The following is a 20,343-nucleotide window of genomic DNA, read 5'->3' on the forward strand; positions in this document are numbered from 1 at the left end:
AACAAGGACAGAAAGAATAAGACATTATCTCTGTCCTCAAAGTCGCTCAAAGTCTAGTGGCAAAAAGTTTCTTGGCTAGCAGAGTAATGGCCACAGTTCAGTTGGATAAGTGCCATAATAGTGCAAAGTGAGCACACAGGAGTATAAGGAAAACTAAGTTTTGAATTGTGAAAAGTTTCTTAGAGAGAGAAGTGATGAAGGGAAAAGGGATCTCCAAGCAGAGGGAACAGAGCGTTCAAAGAAAGTCACAGAGGTGTGGAAGCATATTATGCATTTGGGGCACTTCTAATGTTTCAGTGTGACTGCAGCAAAGGATTTGATGAGATAGAATGGTGGGAAACAAGGGTAAAGAGGCAGGAAGGTGCCTTGCATACCAGAATCACTAGTTTGGACTTATCCTTAAGACTACAGTAAGCCACTAAAAGACTTTAATTAGGGAAGTGATTTGTGTTGTGGAAGTACCACTCTGGAAGCAATGTGGAGAAAGGATAAAAGAGGGGCAATAATGCAATACAGATATAGCAAAATCTGTGTAAGGAATGCTGAAGGTAGTAGTAGAAGGCACAATGAGAAGTACATAGAATTTAAAATCAACAACTGATTGCATATGGGCCATGACTGGATGTGGGGATGCAGGAGATGTTGCTAATATACAAGGATAGGTGGTGGTGGATGTATTTACAACTTAGTAAGTCTTCACATAAACAGGAAAAGAAAGTAGAGAGGAGAATTTCACCAAACCAAATCAATGAGATGAGAGAAAAGGAGAGAACAGATGGTCAGCAAGTAGAGATCAAGGGGCAAAGCTCTCAATAAGATCAAAGATCAAAGGTATGGAGGAAGCAGAAGAATGAGAGAGCTAGGAGAATAGCTAGGAGGTTGTAAATAAGTTCGTTTGTATTATTTCTTATATTCCACATATAAGTGATATCATACAGTATTTGTCTTTGTTGTTTCACTCCTTTGCAATTTGTTGAGACTTACTTTCTGGACATACTATGGCCAATTTTTGTAAATTCTACACATGTGCTGGGAAAAACTGTACTTTCAAGTTGCTTGGTAGAAAATAGGCATAGATGAAGATGTAGATGTAATTATAGCTATAGGTATAAGTATAGAAATAGATATTTAGATATAGGTGCATACAGATATACGACTCCATTAGGACAAGTTTGTTAAATTGACTTTTTTCAAATATGTAGAGATTTTTCTAGTTAGTGCTTGTTACTGATTTCTAGCTTAATTCTACTGTGGTTAGAGAACATGCTCTGTCTGAATTCACTTAGTATGACAATCTCTATGTCCATCCATGTTGCTGCAAATGGCATTAGTTTGTTTTTTTTATGGCTGAGTAATATTCCATTGTATATATGTACCACATCTTCTTTATCCATTCCTATGTTGATGGACATTTAGGTTGCTTCCATGTCTTGGCTATTGTAAATAGTGCTGCTATGAACATTGGGGTGCATGTATCTTTTCAAATTATGGTCTTCTCTGGATATATGCCCAGTAGTGGGATTGCTGGGTCATATGGTAGTTCTATTTTTAGTTTTTTAAGGAACATTCATACTGTTCTCCATAGTGGCTGCACCAACAGTGTAGGAGGGTTCCCTTTGTAGCAACATGGATGGACCTAGAGATTGTCATATTGAGTGAAGTAAGACAGATAGAAAAAGACAAACATCATATGATATCACTTATATGTGGAATCTAAAATATGACAAATGAATTTATTTACAAAACAGAAATAGAGTCATAGATGTAGAAAACAATTTTATGGTTACCAGGGAGAAGGGGGGAGGGATAAATTGGGAAGTTGGGATTGACATATACACACTACTATATATGAAAGAGATAACTAAAAAGAGCCTACTATATAACACAGGGAACTCTACTCAATACTCTGTAATGACCTGTGTGGGAAAAGAATCTTAAAAAGAGTGGATATATGTATATGTATATGTATAACTGATTCACTTTGCTGTACAGTAGAAAGTAACACAACATTGTAAAACAACTGTACTCCAAAAAAAACTTTTTAAGAATGTAAGAACAATCCATAAAAAGGAAAAACAATCGTAGCTGGATATTTTAACCTTCAACCCTTAGAAACTGAAAGTTTAAACAAACAAAAATAAGCAGCAATATCAAAGACATAGTAATAAATTTGTGCCAATAGACAATATAAAACTCTACACCCAACAAAAAGAGAACACAAATTCTTTGGAAGCACATTACCCATTTATAGAAATAAAATATGAATTAGGAAAAAGGAAGCCTCAATAAACTCCAAAGGATTAATATCATAAAAACTAGGCTCTCTGATCATAATGCTTCTGCAGAAGTTAATAATAACACAAAGATATCATTAAAAATCCAAAATGTTGGGACTTCCCTGGTGGTGCAGTGGTTAAGAATCTGCCTGCCAATGCAGGGGACACAGGTTCAAGTCCTGGTCCAGGAAGACCTCACATGCCATGGAGCAACTAAGCCCGTGCACCAAAACTACTGAGCCCGCGTGCCACAGCTACTGAAGCCCGCACGCCTAGAGCCCGTGCTCCGCAACAAGAGAAGCCACCGCAATGAGAAGCCCATGCACCACAATGAAGAGTAGCCCCTGCTTGCAGCAACTAGAGAAAGCTTGTGCACAGCAATGAAGAACCAACACAGCCCAAAAATTAAATAAATAAATTTTATTTTTTAAAAAAATCCAAAATGGAAAAATGGTAGTATATGACTAACCCTTAGATTGAAGGAAATTAATAATTATTTAGAAATGAATAAAAAACACTCTATGTTAATACCCCATAAAGTTTTAAACATGCTTACGCTGAGACCCAGCAATACTACTGCTAGGAAAATCCCATTAACCTAGAGAATTTCATATGCACATGCCCTGGGGGACACGGCTCAGAAGATCCAAAGTGGCAGTGCTCTTAACAGTCCCAAACTGAACACAACCCAAATACCAAAACAAGTTGAATGAGTATACAAATGGAATATCATACAGAAAACTCAGCCACATACAACAAACTAGGTGAATCTTATGAACATAATATTGAGTCAAAGAAGCCACACACACAATATATACTGTATGAGGCTGTTTCTATAAAGTTAAAAGCAGGCATGTGTAAATAGGTGATACAAGTAATACACAATAACCAGGGGGCTGGTGTTGGGAAAGAACATGAGGGGATTCTTGGGGGCTGGTCATGTTCTCTTTGACTTAGGTAGTGCTTACATGAATACCCACCTTATAATTATTTCTTGAACCAGATAATTACATTTTATGTACTTTTCTGAAGGTATGTTATATTTCACAAAAATTGCTTTAGTATTGTGCAGTACTATGATACTCTCACAGTTGAATCCCTTTATTGGCCTGAGGTTGGGACTAACATGTTCCTTCATGCATTAGAGCAGGTTCTGTGTGAGTATGTGTGTTTTGGTAGAGATGGAAATATTGGAATTGGGTATAGTATGTGACATACCATTTTAAAATTTTTCTGATGAGAAAATGGTCTAAGAGGATTCCCATGGTTTGTGATTGACCCTATCCTTTAAAGAACCATGGTAGGCAGCTCTACATTCATTCATGATGGAAGACACATTCCAGAACTTTTCACTTGACAAATTAGCTATGGTCAATATCACTGGCTCTCAAAACTTAGTGCACACACAAATTCTTTTATGTGAAGATATCGTTAAATTGCAGAATCTTTGAATCCATTCCTAGTAAAGGATGGGGCAGTTAGAGGAAATCTTCATTTCAAACAAATACACCTGAAGATTCTAATGTAGGTGATCCAGGGACATGGGAAATCAACATTGCAGAACCTGATATTTCCTTCAGTTCTGGCTGCATGAATCAAGATGTCTGATCAATTCAGTCCCAAATGAGATTTGTTCATATGGACAACAGCACCAAGACAGTTGAATGTTGCGTTGTTAGAGGGACTCAGCCACAGCCAATCAGTGATCCCAGAAGTACTCTCCCTGTGAAAAGTCTGCCTGAAAGCCACTACCATATCTGAACCAGAAAGAGAAGGATGAAAGGCTGAAGACAGATCAGGCAGCTGGAGGTTTAGTGACAGGAAATTAAAGGTATTCCCATTTAAAGTTTGGAGTTCTCTGTTCTTTCTGTGAAGTAGGAGCATAAGGTCATCTGCGGGAGAGGGTAAGCAGTGAGGATCCTGATGAAACTGGTGATTTTGAGTTTACAGTGATATAGTTAATGTGACAGTGGCTGGAAGCAATGAGCAAACAAGCTTTAGCCACATGAGGCCCTGGGCAGAGTTGGGAGACCGGGCATTGTCAGTGGTCCTGAGTAGTTCAGTTGATACCTGTTCTCTCAGTGGTCTTGCGGCTGTTGGTAGTAGGGGCTGAGAGGTTAGACATTGAATTCTGCCCTAGCTCCAAAGCATTTCACAGTCTCATGTTCACTGATACCATGGTTTCTGATTCTCTATCCTCCTGGCCTCTTCCCTCTCCAGAACAACCACCCCATCTGATTCCTGCAGGCCAATCTTCTCCTAATCAGTTCCCTGTCTCTCATTGGACAGTACCTTGTCTACCCTTCTTCTTTGCAGGTAGGATCTGTGGCTTATCTCTTTCTTTCTTCTATCCCAGAATGCCTAATTCTGGGCTGAATAAACAGCAGAAGCTTGCAAAGTGGTTTTTTTTTTTTGTCCCCTCAAAATTATATAAACCCAAATACTCTGTTTTTTTTTTTTTTTTTTTTTTTTACTCTTCAGATGACCAAACTGGACCAAGTTCATGGTTTTATAGAAGAAAATGCCAAATGAGCTGCAGAGCAGGTCATGAACAGTCCTTCTTATTGGATGCCTTTGATGTAATGACACTCATTACAGACACACTGTTCTGTACAGCTGTTCTTCACACTCCTTGCATATATAATTTCTATTTCACAATTGCAAGAATATTCTTCAGAGATTGCCACCTTTCTCAGGTGATTTGAGTTTTCAGTATTTGGTACTTTGCCTTCTAACACTCCCTAAACATCCCAGCAGTGTTCAGAAATGCCCATTGTCTTCCATTTCTTCTTCCTCTTCCTGAATTCCCAGCTATCTTCTCAATGTGTATGGGTCACTGCTTTTCTCTTGGATCCACTAAAATGATAATACAATGTCCGTACCCTCAAGTAACTTACAGTCTAGTGAAGAGAGACAGATGATGCACATGCGCGCATGTGCGCGTGCACGCACATACACACTCACATCAAATAAGCAAGATGATTTCAAAGAATGATGAATGCTCTGCAGAAAATCAAGAGAGCAATGTCAGGGAGTGAAGTTAGACTAATGTTAGAATACAAGGAAATGATTGGCATGAAGTGAAAATTTGAGCCATGCACCTATCTGGAAGATGAGTATTCTAGGTAGAGAGAACAGCAAATACCAGACCCTGAGGCAGCAGTGTGCTTGGTGTGTTTGAGGAACAGCAAGAAGGAAAGTGAAGTGAGACAGATAGCAGAAACCACTTTAACCCACTTAAACAGAGAAGGTTCAGAATTAGGTGCTGACAAAGTTGTTGAAATAATCAGAATAATATACTCTAGGTTGAATGTCCAGAACTGTTTCACTTAATAACACATAACTGGCACTATCAGGAAGGTGGAGAATCAGAGGACCACACCACCTCTGCTGAGATCACCACAAATCTTGACCACACTGCTTCATTCTCTTCCTAAATAAACGAAGTGGATACATCATGACCTGCCTTTTGATGCCCACAAAACTAGGAACTGCACCTTGAGACATCTGCTACTGCTCACGCAAAAGAAGCAAAAGCTTCCAAGACCATGCTCACTAGCAAAAACTAGAAATCATAGAAGCAGAATCGTGAACTTTGCCCCACTCATCCTTCCAAATTGCATGCAGTTTAATCTGCTTGGCAGAGACTAGGTCACCTGTGGAATCCAGGCTGTGAGGGATTTCTGGAAATATAGTCTTTAGCATTCCAACCTCTATCATTTAGTGAGGTATGTTACAATTGGGGTCGCAATGAGGTCAAGTGAGCTAATATACGATATTTGCTACAGGAGACAAGATCGGAAGTAGGGAAGCCACTTAGAGGCTGTTATAGTAGTCCACCTGAAAGATGACTTGAACCAGAGTGAAAAAGGTAAAGGTTTTGAAAGATGGTTGGATTTAATATTGTACTCTAAATATAGGACTTGTTTATAGATTGGAGCAGGAAAGATGCAAAAGATATAAAGGAGTGTACATTAAGACTTCTAGCCATCCCTGCCCCAGCCACCCTTGAGGACTTTTCCTGAATAATTAAGCCTGGTTTAGGAGACCCTCTTATGTATATCACAGCATTACACAGTGTTGGAATCCCTTGTTTTATCATCTGTATTTCTACCAAATTTCCATTTCCCCACCAGCAGAGCATGTGTCTGATAGTGCATGGCACTGTGCCTGGCACATTGAGCAATCTCAATAAATACTGTTCTAAGAACGGATGAAAGAGAGGACTGAGCTAATTCCTAAAAACACACAAACTACCCAAACTGATTCAAAAATAAGTAGAAAATCTGAACATACCTGTAACAAGTGATATAATCAGGAATTAAAAACAACCCAACAAAGAAACGCCCAGGACCAACTATCTTGACTGGGGAATTGTACCAAGTATTTAAAGAATTAACACCAATCTTTTTCAAGCTCTTCCAAAACATAGAAAAGTATGGAGCACTTCCTAATTCATTTTATGAGGTCAGCATTACCCTGATACCAATGCCAGACAAGAAAAGAAAACCATAGGCCACTATCCCTTCTGAACATAGATGCAAAAATCTTCAACAAAATACTAGCAAACTGAATCCAGCAGCACATTAAAAGGAGTATACATCATGACCAAGTGGAATTTATCCCAGGAATTCAAGGGTGGTTCTTCAATAAGTTACATGTAGATTTACCATATGACTCAGCAATTCCACTCCTAAGCGTATACCTAAGAGAACTGAAAAAAAATGTTTTCACAAGGCGTGTACAAGGTGAAAACTTATACATGAATGTTCAAAGCAGCACTTTTCACACTAACCGAAAGGTGGACACCACCCAAATGTCCATCAATAGATGAATGGATAGACAACATGAAGTATATCTATACAATGGAATATTATTCAGCCTTGACAAGGAATGAAGTACTGATACATGCTACCACATGGATGAACCTTGAAAACATTATATTAAGTGAAAAAAGCTAGTCACAAAAGGCCACATGTTGTATGATTCTCTTCATACAAAATGTCTATAATAGACAAATCCATAAGATCAGAAATCAGTTTAGTGACTGAAAGGGCCAGGGAGTGGGGAGGGAGAGTGGGGAGTGACTGTTAATGGGTATAGGGTCTCCTTTAGGAGTGATGAAAATGTTCTATAACTAGATAGAGGGATGATTATACAACACTTTGAATATACTAAAATCCATTGAATTATACACTTTAAAAGAGTGAGTTGTGTGATATGTCAATTATATCTTAATAAAGCTGCTCTTTAAAAGAAAGAAAGAAAGAAAATAATGGATTAAAGAATACCATATCACCTTGAGTCCATCTATTCGGTGGCCTGGTAAACTTCTCTGTATTAAGATGTCATTAAGAGTTCTCACTCATTGCCAATGTTGCTAGATGGGGTTACATCTTCCAGCATGCAATGTGAAATCCTTTGGGTAGTCAGAAACTGGAATTCAATGTCAAGTGAGGGGCATGGGATCCAGGCTTTTTCAAGCCAAGAAACACTATGTTGGGCTGATTTTGTCCTTTGCTCTCCATGAAGGTATTTGATCTTTTTAAGTACACTATACCTCATTATGCCAAACCAGAAATGAAAAGATCCTGTATTTTGCCCTTGTGCTTCATTGTGAACCATGGTCATATTCACATAGATAACTGAGATGAAGCTTCTAACAGTGGGGTATAAATGCTAAAGCTGCTGCTATAGAAACTGCCCTAGAAGAGCTTCTAGAAACTAAAGGTGAAGCCTCGGTTAGTTCAACATGGATTGAGAGTTTTGAACAAAACCATATTTGAGACATTTAAATTGTATGACAATAGAACACCAAGTGAAATCATTAGAAATTCCAGGGTAAGATGATAAGTTTCATGTGACTTAGGTTTTTGACAACCCTACTGCATAAACCAGCAACTGTGTCCCAGGTACCCCAAAGAAAACCTATGATGAGTGGTCAGTTGCTTTGTAAATTGCCACATCTAAATTAAGAGGTAAATGAGTAGTTTTAAAATGAACTGTGATTCACTGAGGTTAGTAGTTTATTACTTGAGGTTCTACATTCTTCCTGGAGTCTGGTCCGTGTAGGAAAAGGCCTTTTCCTATCTTCTGAGATCCAGAAGCTTCAGGCTGGGGCAGACACATTTGGGACACATCCCAGGCACTGATTCCCCTGGCCTGCATTCTGCAACCCTTCTATACATCTGCTCCTGCCCCCTACCGGAGTCACATAGCTCATCTCAAGAACTATGGGTATAGTCAGTCTGCTCCGGTGACCGACATTTTTCCTTCTCTTCATCCCACTTGTCCTACTAGCTAGCTGGCAATGGCCACCTAACTCTAGAAGATCTCCCATTGCTTGCCCATTGAACATGTGCTTGGCCATTGTTTTAGGTATTTTCCATGGAGATGAGGAAACGGAGGCACACAGAAGCTAGGTAACTTGCTTGAGATCACACAGCTCTGACCTCCATCATATCCTCTCTACTCCTGGCTGAAAATCAGTAGCTAATTTGTGAGGATTAAATTATTATTATTAGTCCTCTGGAGCAGGGTGGCCCTTTCTGTCCAGTGGGCTTGGATTGGGAGTACATTTTGCAAATTAAGACCCAGACAGTCTGGAACAAGCATTTCCATCTATTTTAATAAACCTAAGTGAACCTAGGGTGAAGTTCTGCATAAACAGTTACATAATAATGCGTTTCACTGGAAAGGACATGTTTACATTTCATTACATTAACATGTTTACATTTAATGGAACACAAGAAGTGTCACTTTGACTTCATTTTCAAAGGTGATTCCTGAGTAGCATCTACAGCTTCACAGAAAAGCTTTCATACACCTAATAACTTGTGGAATAACGTTATGCACTTGAATATGTGCACACGCTGTTCTAAAAGCCTTTTCTCCCACTTTAGTAGTGTTGATGTTAGGAAGCATAGCCTTGGTCACTGTTCATCCATAAGGCATCTTGGCCCTTCCTGCTCCATCTCAACTCAATAGGCTCCACAGGAGAGAAACGAATCTAGAGGAACCAATTCACTGTAACGGGCAATGTTCCCATAAACAACATCAGGAACATGAGAGCTGTCAGAAGCACTGCAGTGGGTTTCTGTCATCATTTGATGGAAATTCATGCCACCCAAATAAATGCTATATTCACCTCTGGTTTCTATCCTGTGTAAATTCAGAGGATTAAATGAATTCAATATGTTCACATCCTGAAGAGCAAACTAGAGAATGGCTCAATTCATAAAAACCCCATAATCCCCAAGAACAAACCAAAGGCTTAAGATAGTCAAGCTAAGAAACTAAGAAATGAATCAAATAAATACATTAAGCAAACTTTCCCTTGGGTGTGTCATTTCTAAAAGAGAGAAAAGGGTGCCACGGGCTCAAATGTGGCTCCTTCTTGATTACTTAAGAACACTTAGGCAACTTTCAGTGGAATCGATCATTTGTAGCCTGAATGCTTTTTTTTTTCACTCAGACTTCCACATTGTCAATTAGTACCTAAAACAACTTATGTAATTTGTGCTTTTAGAATGTCAGGCATTAAATTATTTTTTAGTACAACCCACGCAAATCCTGATTGGGCTTATTTGTTTATTTGTTAAATGAGGTAGGGATTCAGGGGAGAAATCATGGTGGGCAAAAAGGGTTTGGTTTTAAAATAAGAAGAGTTATAGAGAGAATACAGCTAATGATGAGAGAAGTGAAGCTTACAGACTTTTAAGGGGAATAAGCATACACAGAGCTCTAATAAAAGGCTCTATGTGATCAGGGCACAAAGTCAGAGCCCTCACAGGTGGCTTTGTGGGGAAAGGTATATGGCCTTGGGTTTAAAAGATAAGTTGGATTTAGGCAGATGAAGGCAGCAAACTGAATATCCACCAAGAGGGAGTTAGTTGCTCAGGAAAAGGCCAGTAGCCCCTTTGGACAGGACCTGAGCATGCATGACAGGAAGGAGGGAGAGGAGAGAGCTAGAAGAGTCGGTTGGAATCACATAGTAAATGGTTTGAATACAGAATGGATTAAAGAGGGAGCAAACACTAAAGGAGAAAACCAATTAGAAGACTATTGCAAGAGTCCAAGTCAGGCAAGAAGGCAGGAACTAGGGGTGGGAGCCATGGTGTGAGGAGGACACTGTGGGGAAAAGCATCATGGAGATAGTCTCGAAGGTCAAATTGAAAAAGATATGGTGACCCACACAGAAAAGCCACGATAACCAATAAACACTCTTTCTCCCTGTACCAACTCCTGAAATCTTCTCCCAAATGGGAGTCAATTATGATAAATCTGCAAAGGAGTAAATGAGAGATCAGTATGGAAAGCCTCAGTTGACTGAGTCAAGGAATAAATGAACATGTAGTCGCTTCAGGGACTTATTTGATTATTGGAAAGAAATGTAGTGCTGAGGCAAGATGCCAGGTGTGCAGCAGCAGGCATCACAGCTGGCAATGTACTCTCAAATCTGACAGTACCAATTCCCCCCTGAACACTGCTGCACACACACACAAGTCCTTGGATAGCATGTATTCACATGCTTAGGACAATTGCTCTAAAAAGACCCTATCTGGACATAAGCACTCTACATTAGCAGAGTGGTCTCAGTACATACTTTTGTGTCTCCATTTCTATTTTGGGGGATTTTTAGAATTATAAAACTCAAAAATGGAGAAGACCTCAATTTTTTTCAGCTGGGTCCAACCATTAGTATTCTCTCCATAATATTTTCAAGAAGCAGTCATGTAGTCTGTCCTTGAACATCTCCAGCGATAGGGAGCTCATTCCATCTTTTGATTGCCCTGAATAGTGTGTCTCTTTTATCCACTCTTCCATAACAATTACTGTGTCAATAATTACCCTAGGTGCTTTACCATCTTGATCTCACTTAATCCCCACTTAACCCTCAAATTTTATAGATGAAAAACCTGAGGATCAGATAGTGTGACTGGTCCAAAGTCATACAGATGGTGAGTGGCAGAACTGGGATTCAAGTCCCTAAATCTGTCTGACTCTGATGCTTCCTCCATTAGAGCTAAGTCTAAGCCAAAATCTGTCTGCCTCTAAATACCCCCCACTGACAGAATTATAGCATCCCTTCTTGGAAAGAGGACTGTACCTCTTTGAGGTACAGTTAGAGAAAGAAATCTTCTGGGTCCCTTTCATCAAAATGAAAGCCAAACAATGGGGATATATGTATATGTATAGCTGATTCACTTTGTTATAAAGCAGAAACTAACACACCATTGTAAAACAATTATACTCCAATAAAGATGTTAAAAAAAAAGGAAAAAAATAAGAAAGCCAAACAAGGCCACAGAGCAAAGCCTGTTCCCCAACATGCGGTACTTAGGCTTCTTCTCTCTCAGGTATCATCTTTGAGCATTTCTAACCAATAAATATGATAGCCACTTCCAAGCCCTCATCCTGCATGAGCTCCGACTTTGGAGAAATTTTCTCCTCTGTTTATTTCTGGGATGCTTCTTTCAACAGACATCTCTTGAGTTCTCACTATAAAGGAGACTCTAGACTGAGTTCTAGGCAGCCACATGATGAATCAGAAAGAGTACCGAGACTACAGGAGCTCCCAGTCCATCATGGAAGAGAGATGAGAGGCAATGATGACAATATAGGAGGGAAATGCTGTTCTAGGGGACTGTTGAAGGCACCCTTGGAGCATGAAGGAAAGAGTCACTATCTCTGCCTGGCCAGTTGGAAAAAGCTTCATAACAGCTGGGCTTAGTCTTGAAAGAGGAGTAAGAATTCATTGGGCAGAGAGGGGGGATATTATATATTTAAATTCCTACTCAACATTATTACTGAGGCACCTAATAGTCAAAGCAAACTTCTAATGTTCAAAACCAAATCCTTGGCTTCCCACATACCTCAACTTCTTCCCAGAGTCTTACATAGCTCTGTAAATGGTAAGCCCATTATCCCCACTGGTCAGGCTCAAACTCTTGGAGTCTTTTTTGACACTCTCTTTCTTTCATATCCAGTTAGTCAGTGAATCCTTTTGATTCTACCTTGAAAAGATATCCAAAATCTGACCACTTCTCACCACTTCCACTGCTACTACCCTGGTCTGAGCCCATCATCTGCCACCTGCATTATTGCAGTAGCTTCGAAACTGGCCTCCCTGCTTCTGCCCTTGTTCCCCACAGAGTGGTTGGAGGGATCCCTCTAAAACATTAGTATGATCGTGTTACTCTTATATCCAAAATCTACCATTGGCTTTCTAGCTCACTCCATGTAAAAGTCAAATTTCTTACAAGGGTTTACAAGGCCCTACATGATCTTGCCTCCCTGTTTCCATTTGGACCTCATCTCCTATTCCTGTACCCCTCACTCATTCTCTTCCAGCCTCATTGGCCTCCTTGCTGCTCTTTGAATACACAAAGCATACTTCTACCTTCATGCCTTTCCATTTGCCATCCTCTCTCCTGGGATCCTCTTTCCCCAGATGTCTGCATGGCTTGCATTCTCTCCTCTTTCCAGTCTTTTTTATTCAAACACTACCTTATTTAAAATAACATCCTCATCCTCCAACCACCACCATCCCACTCACCAAGGGTTCTCTCCCCCTCCTAGAATGTAATTTCCATGGTGGCAGGGATTTTTGACAGGTTTTTATTTTTCCTACTATTATGTCCCAGTTCCCAGAAAAGTACTTGGCACATAATAGGTACTCAATAAATAGCTGATGAATGAATGAATGAACATGGGAGTGGAGAGATAGAAGGACATGGAATAGATGACTTCTAGGTCACAATCAGGTAACAACTGAATATTAATTCACAGGGATTGAGAATACCCCAAAATGACCATATTTGCTGGGAATTAGGATAATCTTGGAACACTTTGGATTCAAGCTACCTATAAAACATGCTGAGAGAATTGTCCATGGGCCTTTATAATAATAGTACAGGCACTGGGAGGAGTGTGGGAAAAAGAGTATATTCATCAAGATAGGCTAGGCTTTGCTGAAATAATAAGCATCTCCAACTTTTAGCAGCTTAGCATAACAAAACTTGATTTCCAACTCACACAAGATCAGCTGCAAGTTACCAGCTCTCTCTTCCACCTGAGGACTCAGAGTCTAGGTTCCCTCCATCTTCGATGTCACTATTTCAACACCTGGCTTTCAGCATCACCAGGGCAAAGGAAGAGAGAGCTTATGGATTATACACCGGCTTTTAAATGCCTCATCTGGGAAATGGTATGTGCCACTAAAGTTTGCATTTCATTGTCTAGAACTAGTCACACAGCCCCAGCTAACTGAAAGGGGCTGGGGGTGTGGGAAGCACTTGAAATACTTGGTGAGCTCTACAGACTCTGCTGAGAGATCATGGAGAAAGGGGCTGTTTTGAGAAATTTGTGCTCTGGGAGTCATATTTAAGAAAGGAGCCCTTCTTACCAAGAGCACCTCATATAGCCACACAACTCCAGGAGCTTCCTATTTACCATTTGTACAGGATCCCCGCTTCTCACTCCCTGGGAACAAGAGCAAAGGTGCCCAAGGCCAGACATCAGCAGCCCTCCTGAGGTACTGGGTAGCTAGTGGCAGCTAGGACCCCAGTGTAGAAGTAGAGGTTCATCCATTTGTGCACTAAAACCTCCTCTCTCAGAAGGACCTTTGCTCCCTGTGCTTATCACCCCTCTTTTTCGCCGAGCTGAAGGGTTTTTTTTTTCGTAAATGTCAGCCTGGCTTCCCTGGATTCGGGGAAACAATTAGATAAATATAGAGTCAGCCCACAATTAGACCAAGAGAACTGAGGACCCCTGGTGGCTACTAGTGGTAATGACCGCAGTCTTTTGAGAAGGAGATTATGAGAAACCTGATGGGGCTGAGGGATTAAGGGAGGTGAAGCCCCAGAGTTAGGAAGTTGGGATGGACAGGGATTCCCCTCTGACTATATTGTTCCATGAACAAGTATGCATTATTATCACCCCATAGTTCAGATGAGAGAACTAAGTTTCAGAGGCAATGACACATGCCTAGGTAGCTGGTGACAGCACTCCAATCTAAATCTTCAGATTTGTAGTCAAATCCTTCTTAGCACACTATGCTACAACCAGTTCCGGGGGGAAAAACCCTTAGAGTTAGTGGATCATTCTCCCTATTCCTTCTCTTCTATGCAAAGGGAGTAAAATACTGCTTGAACATACTATATATCAAAAGTCAAGTTTCTGCAGTCTTTGGGGGGAAAGCTGTGACCTATGCAAATTGTGAATTCCCAGCAAAAGTGAAGAGAAGCCCTGCAAACTCAGAATCAAAATTCTAGCAACTTCTCTCTTAATATTTGATCAGAATTGGTGTTGACATATTGCATGCCACGAGTGAATGTTGGTTTATGTCTTCACTGTTGGACCACTTTCTGATTGGCTTGGCATGAACCAATAGAGAAAGCTTTCTTGCTCTCACAAAATTTTCTCTTGGAGAAATGGTTTTCTAGGGAGGAAGGTCAAGAGGGTATATAAGAATGTTTGTCTGTCCCTCAAATAGAAGAAATACATAAAGGAGTTTATGCAAAAATACTTGAAATTCCTCTTAGAAGACATCATAGACAGATGTTTTCAGCTTAGGTTGTTGTCAGGGAATTTCAGAGGTGCGGCAGACCATAGAAACTCTGATGCTCCTATTTGGCCATCCCTGACAGGCTTTATATGAACAGCTCTAGTAACAAGTCAGGACTTCACTGTCTCAAAATACAGTCTATTGCATTTTTAGCTCTGTTTGTTCCAAATATAAACCCCTACAGAAATTCAACTGCAGTCCAGCCTTATGCAGACCAGTGAGTGAGGGCACATGGTCAAGCCTGAGGAATGTAATAAGACATCCTGGGAAGCACAGAATTATTTATTTTATATACTTTTCCTTAGAAGCAGAGTGAAAGTTTGGGGGAGGGTAAGCAAAAGGAAGCCTTTCTACAAAGATTCACTTTTATTCTGCTTACTCTTAGAAAGCCTTATATAAGCACATTTCTCCAGCCTTAGAAATCAGCTGCAACCAGCATTTCAGACCCATGGAGCATGCTTGCCTCTTTCATGGCCCATGAGACAAGAAATACATACTTATAGGAAGATGGCCTTTCAAACATGACAAATGTGAAGCTCCTACCTGTCAGGTTGCTCTAAATAATCCAATTTTTAACGAGTATATTTTGTTAATTGGGAATAAAATGGATAACATTTTTATTAAATTGTTTTTCATGGAAAATTTTAGTAAAATGCATTTTGCAAGCCAGGGTCTAATGCCCATCCTCTTGTTTCAATCTCTCTTACTAGTGCCTTTGATTAGGACCTCATCTTTAACTTGAACCATTAGCATAGTTTACTTTGTCTCTGATTTTATGCACTTTCACTATGATGTCTCTAGGAGTAGAATTATTTTTATTTATTCTATGTAGGATTCACCAGGCTTCTTAAAACTGTGGATTCAAATTTTCAGCCATCTTCTTCCCCATTTCTCTCTCCTCTCTTTCTGGGACATCAAGTAAATGTATGTTAGATCTTCTCACTCTATTCCTTATGTCTCTTATCCGCCTTTTTCTTTTTTCCACATAATTTGTTTCTCCAGGCAGAATTGTGGACAGTATATTGTGACCTATCTTCCAATTCAATAACTCGCTCTTCAGTTGCATTTTGCCTTCTGTTAAACCCATTCATCCATTAAATTCTCAGTTTTCATTATTATATTTTTTAGTTCTAGTTCTATTTGATCCTTTTTTAAATCGTCCATATGACATTTTCTGTTACCTGAAAATATTTCCAAGCTTATATTTTATTTTTTGAAATATGATAAATTAGTTATTATAGTCTATGTCTCATAATTCTGATGTCTGAAATGTCTGTGAATTTGTTTTTGCCATCTATTCTTTTCTGCTGGCTGTAACTCACATTACATATTTTTCTTTGTATGCCTAGTTTCTTCTATGTGCTGACATATTATTGAAAAATTATTTGTAAGAATGATTTCAGGCCTAGGATGACAGTACCTGCCTATAGAAAGTATTTTAATTTGCTTCTGACAAATGCCTGGGGAAACTACCTGTCCAACACTACTTTAATCCAAATTCAAGGCTTCAGATTCTTGGGACCATCAAGGTGATGGGTATCTAGGCTACAAGTCCATGCAAAGGCTGGTTGCTACTGGTTCACCATTATCCTGAAAGGGTAGCTACTCAGTCTCAGTTTAAAGTGGCAGGAAGTCTTATCAAATTTCCCACTTGTTTGGGCCTTGGACTTGAACTTTTGTCCCCTTTTCTCAAGAGGGCACCACAACCAGAGCTCAGTTTCACAACTCTCTTATGATTCATCAAATGCCTTCAGGGCAAAATGACTTCTAGTGCCAGACTTCCTTCTCTGGGTTATTTCTTCTTCTAGATTTTAGCCTCACTATTTTGGGGTGGTTTTTTTTTTCAGTTTTTTCGAGATATTATTGACATATGTAAGTTACATGAGGATTTGACACATGTTTATATTGTGAAATGATTACCACAATGAAGTTAGTTAACATCTCCAGCCCCCTCACAAAATTACTTTTTTGGGGGGGAAGGGTGGTAACTTTCAAGATCTACTCTCCAAGTTTATAATACCTTATAATTAATTATAGTCACTATGCTGTACATTAGATCCCCATAAGTTATTCAATTTATAGCTGGAAGTTTGTACCTTTTAACCAATATCTCCCTATTTCTCCCCACCCTCAGCCTATGGCAACCACCATTCTACTCTGTTTGAGTTTGGGTTTTTTAGAGTCCACATATAAGTGAGAACATACAATATTTGTCTTTCTCTGTGTGACTTATTTCACTTAGGGTAATACCCTCAAGCTCCATCCATTTCATCGCAAATGACAGGGTTGCGTTCATTTTTATGGTTGAATAATATTCCATTATGTATATGTACCACATCTTCTTCATCCATCCATCAGTGAACACTTAGGCTGTTTCCATATCTTGGCTATTGTGAACAATGCTTCAGTGAACGTTGAAGTACAGATATCTCTTTAAGATCCTGATTTAATTTCCTTCATATATATACCCAGAAGTGAGATTGCTGGATCATATTGTAGTTCTGTTTTTAATTTTTTGAGGAACCTCCATGCTATTTTCCATAGTGGCTGCACCAATGTACACTCCCACCAACAGTGGAGAAGGATTCCCTTTTCGCCACATCCTTGTCAACACTTGTTGCCTCTTGTCTTTTTGAAGATGGCCATTCTAACAGGTGTGAGGTGATATTTCACTGTGGTTTTGATTTGCATGTCACTGATGATTAGTGATGCTGAGCATCTTTTCATGTGCCTGTTGGCCATTTGTATGTCTTCTTTGGGAAAATATTCAGTTCCTCTACACATTTTTGGTCAGATTGTTTGTTTTTTTGCTATTGAATTATATGAGTTCCTTATATATTTTGGATATTAACCCCTTATCAGATGTGTGGTTTGTAAATTTTTTCTCCCATTCCATAGGCTTCCTTTGGATTTTGTTGGATGTTTCTTTTGCTATGCAGAAGCTTTTTAGTTTGATATAGTCCCACTTGTTGATTTTTGCCTTTGTTGCTTATAATTTTGATGTCATATCAAAAAAACAGTTGCCAAGACCAATGTCAAAGAGCTTTTCCCCTATGTTTCCTTCTAGTAGTTTTACAGTTTAAGGTCTTACATTTAAGTCCTTAATCCATTTCAGGTTAATTTTTGTGAGTAGAATAAGATGGGGTCCGATTTAATTTTTCTGCATGTGGTTAATCCAATTTTTCCAACACCATTTATTGAAGAGACTCTTATTTCCCCATTGAGTCTTTTTGGCTCCTTTGTCAAATATTAGTTGACCATATAGGCATGGGCTTTCTTCTGGGATCTCAATTCTATTCCATTGTTCTATGTGTCTATTTTTATGCCAGTACCATGCTGTACTGATTACTATAGCTTTGCAATAAAGTTTAAAATCAGGAATTGTTATGTCTCCAGCTTTGTTCTTCTTTCTTGGTATTACTTTAGCTATTCAGGGTATTTTATCATTCTGTATGAATCTTAGGATTCTTTTTTTGTATTTCTGTGAAAAATGCCATTGGAAGTTTGATAGGGATTTCATTGAATCTATAGATTAGACTCATTATTTTTAGCTTTTTAAAAAGCAGAAGTAAACAATACTCTCCTAACTACTGTCATCGTCCTCAGTTTCTCTTCCTTCCAGTTTCTCCTTCACAAAGTAACCAGGCATTCTTCCAAGGCACCGTTCTGATTGAGTCATTCCCTTGCACAATCCTTTCAAAAGCATACAGTTGACTCTAAAATAAAAATCAAATTCCTTTGTTTGGACAATTAGGTCCAAAACTCTCTTGCTCCATTTATTTATTTTACACTGAGTTTGGGTGCTCACTAGGCCAGGTTCTGCCTAATCTCTTGCCTCTTACCTCTCTTACCTCTTGTCTTACTCCAAACATAACCTACACTCCAGCCAAACTGGAACATTTACTGCCGTGTGGCAGACTTGGATCCAGAACACAGATGGGCTAACTTCCAGGTCAATGCTCTTTCTCCTACATCATGATCCCATAGGTGTAAGCCCATTCAATCTGGATATTTATGGATATTCTAATAAATTAACTAGACCAAAATTCAACAAGTATTGATGCAAATTATAGTGGCATTTTTGTATTTCTTGTTGTTTTGTGGGCTATTTGTCTTGTGAGTTAGAAATTTCAACAAAGCATTACCTCTAGGGAGAGCAGAAGTCGGGGAGGACCCTCTGGGATGTAAGGCCTGGAAGTGAATTCTTCATCATCAACTTTTTGGCAATCTTCATAGTCACAAGGGCACCTAGGAATAAAACTTCAAGCTTCAGGCTTGTTTTCCCCTGACAAATGAGGGACCAATTGCCTGTGGAATTTGATTCCAGGATACTGGGAACATCCTCATCTAAATAAATTTACTCCCATCTGCTGGCGGTTGCCTGAATTTCCAGTGGACACTGAATCACACTAAAACAAAACAAAACAAAAAACATAATGTTTTGGAAGTAGTCAAACCTGGAAATAGGATTCTAGTTTGGGCCTCTACTGTTATGTGACCTCAGGCCAACCCCTTTTCCTTCTCTGGGCCTCAGTTTCTCCATATTACAATCCAGATGGTTGGACAAAATGACCTGGAATAGCCATTCCCACTTTTATCAAGCAAGGATTGTCTCTACAAGGATGCCTGGATGACCAGAGACAATGGGGGCAGAATTAATAGCAGTAGGGATGAGTTTTATTGATCCATTCCTGTATGTAATAGCCAGTGACATGCAGGTTCCACCATCTTCTTTTATTTCTACACTCATGTGAGAAGGAGACCATTTGCTGCAATAGTGGGGCAAAGGGAAAGGAAGGTGCAAGGGTGTTCTGCTCATTAAAAAAGGCAGGGGACTATGAGACACATTTTTTTAAAGTTTGGTTCTAAGATGGTTAAGAAAGTGGGGATAAAGAGTTAAACACTTAAGTGTGGGAAACACTCAACCAACCAGGCAACTGGAGGTTTTCTGAGCACAAGTAGTCCCAACTCACTTCACCAAATACTGAGAGAAAGGAGAAGAGGGCTATATCTCTGTGTAAATGTTTTAGCTAACCAAGAGTGAACCTAAAATTCATTTTCATTGAAACCCTTCTCAGTGGCATGCCTTAGGAAGTTCAGCATTGGTGAACGTGACTGAGATCTATTTATCGATTGCCCATCTGGCCCATGTGCTCTGAAGGACGTCTTTCTGAACTTCATTTGTCAAGGATCTGAGAAGGGAAGGACAGAGGGGATTGGGTGAAGGAATTTCCCTATCCTCTGAGATCCTTTTGTTTCATAGGAGAGTGTTTGAGGTAGTGGAAAGAATAGTTAAAATTCCAGGCTTTTCCACAGGATGGGCCCAAAATGCAGGAGCATTAGAGTTGACTGCTCTCCAGGGACTAACTCCCTTGAATATCTGAAACACTGGTCTTTGCCTTCTTCCCCTTCCACGGTGTCAGCCCTGGCTATGGGACAGTCACATCTCAGCGTGATCCCAGTTGGTGAACCCTTCCAGTTCCCTGAGCTTTGTCCTGG

At 39.6% G+C, this 20,343-nt stretch overlaps 3 protein-coding genes across 22 annotated transcripts in view; 2 read left to right on the forward strand and 1 right to left on the reverse strand.

The window, feature by feature from the left end:
- Window positions 1–20,343, reverse strand: part of GABRA3 (gamma-aminobutyric acid type A receptor subunit alpha3) — a 428,677-nt gene that overhangs the window by 377,130 nt on the left and 31,204 nt on the right. The window lies entirely within an intron of this gene.
- The window catches only part of LOC117198203 (paraneoplastic antigen Ma6F-like), a 160,773-nt gene that overhangs the window by 104,697 nt on the left and 35,733 nt on the right, over window positions 1–20,343 (forward strand). The window lies entirely within an intron of this gene.
- ZNF185 (zinc finger protein 185 with LIM domain) overlaps window positions 1–20,343 on the forward strand; it is a 240,939-nt gene that overhangs the window by 42,194 nt on the left and 178,402 nt on the right. The window lies entirely within an intron of this gene.

Source organism: Orcinus orca, chromosome X (assembly GCF_937001465.1).
Source record: "Orcinus orca chromosome X, mOrcOrc1.1, whole genome shotgun sequence".
NCBI lineage: Eukaryota > Metazoa > Chordata > Mammalia > Artiodactyla > Delphinidae > Orcinus > Orcinus orca.